A 5,496-nucleotide genomic window follows, 5' to 3' on the forward strand; every position below is an offset into this window, starting at 1 on the left:
ACAACATTCTGTGACCTGATAATATTCAGGTATACATCACATTTGATAGAATTTTATTAATGTTGCACCAGACTGAATGAAAAAAAAACTGAACATCTGAGTCCAAAGAGACTCCAGATTTTCGAATATTCAAGTGATTTTACAGCATCCCCCCCCCTTTTTATTGTTTCCCTGCTATGATATTCCCTGTGTTCTCCTGTCTTCTGGTATTCCTAACTCAAGATGTGCTTAGTAAAAGCCCTGCTTCCACATCCCTAAGGACAGATCAGCAGATTTATGGAGGTATAAATGCTGGCTGCTATGTTGCAGTTCCATCATCGGATCCCTTTTCAGGGGCCAGAGCTTCACACTGACTTATGGATACAGAATAAATAAAACATCTCTCCCACTTTGCCAGCCGGGGAGCAGTGTTCGCTTGAGTTCCTCGCATTACAAGCAATGAAGTGAAGCATCCAAGGTACCGGACCTTTAAGGTTGACTCTGTTTTGTTTTATTTTTTTTATCTCAAGAACCTAAAGTTTTATCAATTACAGTTTAGCACTGAACTCAAAACAACAAATTCACCATAACTGACGGCTCCTTTGGCTGCTTGCTGTAGATAGTCGACCTGTGGTTTTGCTGGATTGATTTCATGAAGGGAAATCTGGAGGGTCTCCTGAAGATGGAGGACATACTTCTCGGTTCAGCTTCCAGAACAAGTCTCATACGCTTAAAGGAAATGTTTCTACATAAAACCCTCCAAACATCCCGTGAGATACAAGCAGATAAGATCTACTTTAACTCATTCCCATCACTCTTCCTGGGAGGAGTTTCTCCCTGTAAACATGCAGTCAGCTGTCATTAGAGCAAATTACTCTTGTGTGAGTACAGCTAAAGATGATAAACGGTTGTGTGCAACTTGTGACACTACACAAGGAAAAAAGTCTCAAAAGCAGGAGATTTCAGTGGATAATTTGATATTTGACCTTGCACGTTCAAACAATTCAAAACTGCAGTTAAGTTTTTTTTATATCAATGTGTAATTTATCATTTTAGTTATGAAGGAACAAGCACACATGTAAGCCAGAAGTGCAGATCTGACTATAACTAGTCAATTAACTTTGAAATTGCATGATGAATTTGTGGTGGAACTAATATGTCTAACAAGTTGATAAGCAATAAATGCAACCTTATAGATCTGCATCGATGATTTTTGGTCTGTACATTTATCAGAAGGCTTTCAGCTCACGTTAAGTGTTCTGACGCCCTCATCTGGTCGCCGGAAGTACTTGATCCACAACCCTAAAATATATATTTTTAAAAAGAAAAATATATACATATGTATTTTACAATTATTTTCAGTTTTTTCTCACATTTCCACATTTAACAAAATGCGTATCAGTTCAAGGAACAATAAAGCGCACTGATTTAACAGTTGTATACAAACACTGTGCATAATGGCTATGGTTCTGCAAGGATGTAATTAACAATGAGTATTAAAATGTGTTTTAAAGGGGAATAAAGCTGCCGAAAACAAATATATTTTAAATATCTGTAAGTGGAAAGAGAAAATTCCTATTATTTTTTTTTTATAAATTTATATTTTTATGGTCACTTTCGCTATGTGGTCACTAGAGGACGCTCGTAAATTGCATTGTTGCACAACCTCCTGGCAAAGTCCGACTTTGTCAAGTTAGCGGAACTACTGGGAAACTCATCTTTTGCTAATTCCCAAATGTGCGTTAAGACTGCGTCATTTTTCTTTAACGGGTATTACCTTCACAGTGGTTGATATTTAACGAATAACAATCGCATGACATTTATAAAAAGCGACACACACAACAAACAAGTTAGTAACATTCTGAGGTTTTATTTTGAAAGACCTAACCGGAAATCTTTAGCAGGATGTAGCTAGCTTGAAACTGGTAGCTTTGGGATAGGCCATCATAACCACCGAACAAGGCGTTTTGCTACTATGGGGGCGAAATACCAATCTGAACCAAGAATAAGGACGGTTCGGGTTTAGCTCTCGCTTGAGGTAAATGTTGAAAAATCGCCGGAAAGTCGATACAAGTGGGGAATTATTGTGTATTTAGGGGTTTTAATGTGAACGTTGACGTCGAGCCGTGCGTAATAAGCAGAGTTAGAAAGAAGGTGTTGAGCTGCATTTTTTTCTCTCTCTTTCCTCTCTTTGCCACAGATAAGTTGGATMGGAGTGCTGACGAAACTACGATGTGATTCGAAGGAAATATAATGCCCACGAAGCTCTCCACTCTCGGGTAAATATGTTTTTTTTTTTCAACAGTTTGCTTCGCATCCTGCTTGAAGTAAATTGCGGTTTCCGAGAGGGGTAAAAAGTCAAAGCGAAACGGATAGCTTAGCCTCCAAGGATATGCTACTAATTACAAGCCTGCGGTGGGCTCCTCTGGCTGGGCGACAGAGAGATATTTGCTCATTACTCACAGTGCTTATCTGCAGCTAAAAAACTGTCCACGTATTTATTTCTTTGGTCGTAAAATGACTTTTAACCAAGCCGAGGCTTCCGTTTAGCAGCGGTAGCCCACCAGTTTGTCCAAAGAGCAACAATAGCTCCGTAGGCTAACAAAGCCGTTGCAAATTATTGCTTTCTTCATCCTTATATCATCAAAAAGAGCATCTGTTTCAGCTCGTGAGGCCAGACTGACAGAAAAGTTTATATTTTGGATTTTTACTTTGAAATTGACCTACATGTTGCTGGTTGTTTCCTCAGTGTTATCAGGCTATCATTGCATCCACTATCTGTAAATAAGGCTTTTGATTACATTTACTATTGCCAAATGATGCTCAGTGTATATTTAAATGTTATTTTTTTCCTGTTGATTTTTGGTTTTGAATTGTGTATGGATCTTTGTTTCTTTCCCTGTCTACATTAAGTACTTTTTTGTTGCATAGTTTTCTCATATGAGTTTGTGTCACCAGTTCTTTAACTGCAGATGAGCCATATGCAAACTGTGATAATCATTTAGTAATCACTTAAACTGTGTGTGCAATCGTCAGCCGTTTATTAATCCAGTCTCACAGGACCTGTGACCGTGTTCATGTCTTATCTTTTGGGAACTGTACTCCTCAGCTGCGGTGTTTCTCATTTTCCCTGGTCAACTATTTGTGTCAGTGTGTYCTGTGACATATTGACCTGTAATTATTGAATTTACATGCTCAGAAGCCTATACCCGGCATGAAAGAAAGACTTGCATTCTGCAGAGTAACTGATGAGCTGGACTTTGACCTGAAAGCTGTTTACGTTGGTCACTTGGATGGGGGACACAAGAAGGAGCATTGACATCTCTCTTAAAATAGGCACTCGTTTTTCTGAGTGGCCATTCATTCCCTGAAGATCAGCTGCCAGGCTGTTTGTGTTGTTGCTTGTTTGTGRACACTAAACAATTCTGCAATGAAAATAAGTTCCTGGTCAGTGTTGATTTTCACACAGACAGGATGACATTTACCTGTTATTCTTTAGTTGCTTTAGGTTTAGAATGTTCTGTTTAACCAAGGTCTGAAAGAAGACCGCGTGTTAATCCTGTTTATGAAACAGTGTGAGTGATCTGTATTGTTTGGGTTGTGGCCTCCGGAGCAAAAATATAATCAGCTGATGGCGCACTCAGTGAAATGTCAAATATTCAGCAGCACCACAATTTATATTGTTGATTGACGCAGACCAATCCAGAGGTTGTTCATTGTGAGTCATCATTTTAATGTTGTCTGTTCTCCAGTCTCTTCTGATTCATGCAGCCTGTTATCAGGTAAATGGCGTGATTAGAGACCAATTTYCATAATTACTAAAAGATATAGCTGATTTTTTGCTTTCTACTTCTGAATGTTGTCTCCGTAATTATCATCATTTTAGCTAGAAAGGGCATTTTGTGCAGTTTTTTCATTCACCTGCAGTTCATCTTGTAGGATTTATCCAGTGACACSTCGATACCATGGAGGTCACTGTTAGAAAGTTCTGGTTTCTGCACATTGCTGTGCTCTCTTTTTTTTTTGTCCCCTTTTTTATATCACCTCAGATTGTATCAATTATTTCTATAGAGTCATACATTTTATATTTGYCAACTGTATTTGTGCCTTGTAAAGCACATAATAGCCACATCTTACAGGTCRTGTAACAGGTTTTGTTACAACTAAACTGTGAATTTTTCAAACYAAATGAAAACATTACATTGACTGAATGTGTTGGAGCATGAAAAAGCACTTTGGACCCGCTCTGTGCTGCAAATGCAGAAGTGTCTGGGTAACGACATATAGTTCACTGTTACCGCAGTTTGATTGTGACACAGACTCTGCGATTGTTCTTCAGGAAATTAATGCTGCTGCCACTGAGCCCAATAAAGACATCCATTAAAAGGTGGGCACAACTTGACTTCAGTCRTTGAAGCGAAACAGTTTGGGCCTCTAGATTGATAAGCTGGTTTATAATTATCAGGAAAATAATGAAAATAAAACCCTCTTTAATCATCATTCAAAATGTCAAACTGATTCTTCACCTCAGTGTTTATTGTTGAAGTCTTTTCGAGACCAACCAGAGTATTTTTTGCATGAGTTTCTGTGAATGAGTTATGGTGAATAGAGTGGAGGGTTTAATGATCCTGAAATTTCGTGCCGCACACAGGAAAGGGGGCTTGCCTACCTGCGTCTTTCCATTTTCTCCTGCCATGATGAGGAAGTTTGCATAAATGATTGATCGTGCCTTGTGAGTCATTTGAATAATACATGGATCTTGTCTTAGTGTCGACTATTTTTGTGGAATAATATTCATCGATAGGCCACGACTTTGTTTTGTAACCTCTCGATAGTGCCATATTTATATTTACTTAGGTATTTGTAGTGAAACACAAGCTAAAAAAGGTGCAAGGTGAGCGATTTGAAAGAGTGCATATGTCTGTGTGTTCGCGGAGAGATAGGTGGGGGGCAGGGAGTGTCTCCTGTCACCTCTCATTAGAGACGCATAGTCCAGCTCTGCCGGCGTCTGCCTTCCTCCGTCTGTGACACTGCAGCTCACTGTTTGGGCCTAAACTGCGCTAAAGTGTCTTAATGTTGGGCTTTAGAGAGATTATAGGAGAGATGCTTCTTTTCTAAACAGAATGAGTCAGGTCTCAGGGAAGTAGCTGTCCCAAATTATGCTTTTAGAATTCTGCATTGCAGCTAAAGTTAAATTTGGTTCATTCATTTAAATGAGTTAAAGCTGCCTGGCTGGGGAGTTCAGCAGAATATTCAAGTGATGTGTCGATTGCTTTGTTTTATTCTGTCTCTGCTGTTTTCCTTTGAGGACCTCCGCCACCAGTGCTGCCTTTTTGTTAATATCTCGAGGGCTTTTTCTTCTCTGCTCCACATTCAAATTCAATTTCTAATTTTGTCCAAATAAATTCCTTCTGATGACGCTCTTAGCTGAGGCAGTCTGTTGAAATAAAAACTTTTTTTTCTATCAAAGGTGTGTGTGTGTGTGTGTGTGTGTGTGTGTGTGTGTGTGTGTGTGTG

At 39.1% G+C, this 5,496-nt stretch overlaps 1 protein-coding gene across 1 annotated transcript in view; it reads left to right on the forward strand.

Moving 5' to 3' along the window:
- Nucleotides 1–1,907: 1,907 nt before the first annotated feature.
- btbd7 (BTB (POZ) domain containing 7) overlaps nt 1,908–5,496 on the forward strand; it is a 20,816-nt gene continuing 17,227 nt past the window's right edge. Inside the window, exons 1-2 of the mRNA XM_014013594.1 lie at nt 1,908–2,017; nt 2,180–2,258. The gene's annotated coding sequence lies outside the window, so the exon portion shown is untranslated. The remainder of the gene's footprint in view (nt 2,018–2,179; nt 2,259–5,496) is intronic.

This window comes from Austrofundulus limnaeus, unplaced genomic scaffold (genome assembly GCF_001266775.1).
Source record: "Austrofundulus limnaeus strain Quisiro unplaced genomic scaffold, Austrofundulus_limnaeus-1.0 Scaffold2, whole genome shotgun sequence".
Taxonomy (NCBI): Eukaryota; Metazoa; Chordata; class Actinopteri; order Cyprinodontiformes; family Rivulidae; genus Austrofundulus; species Austrofundulus limnaeus.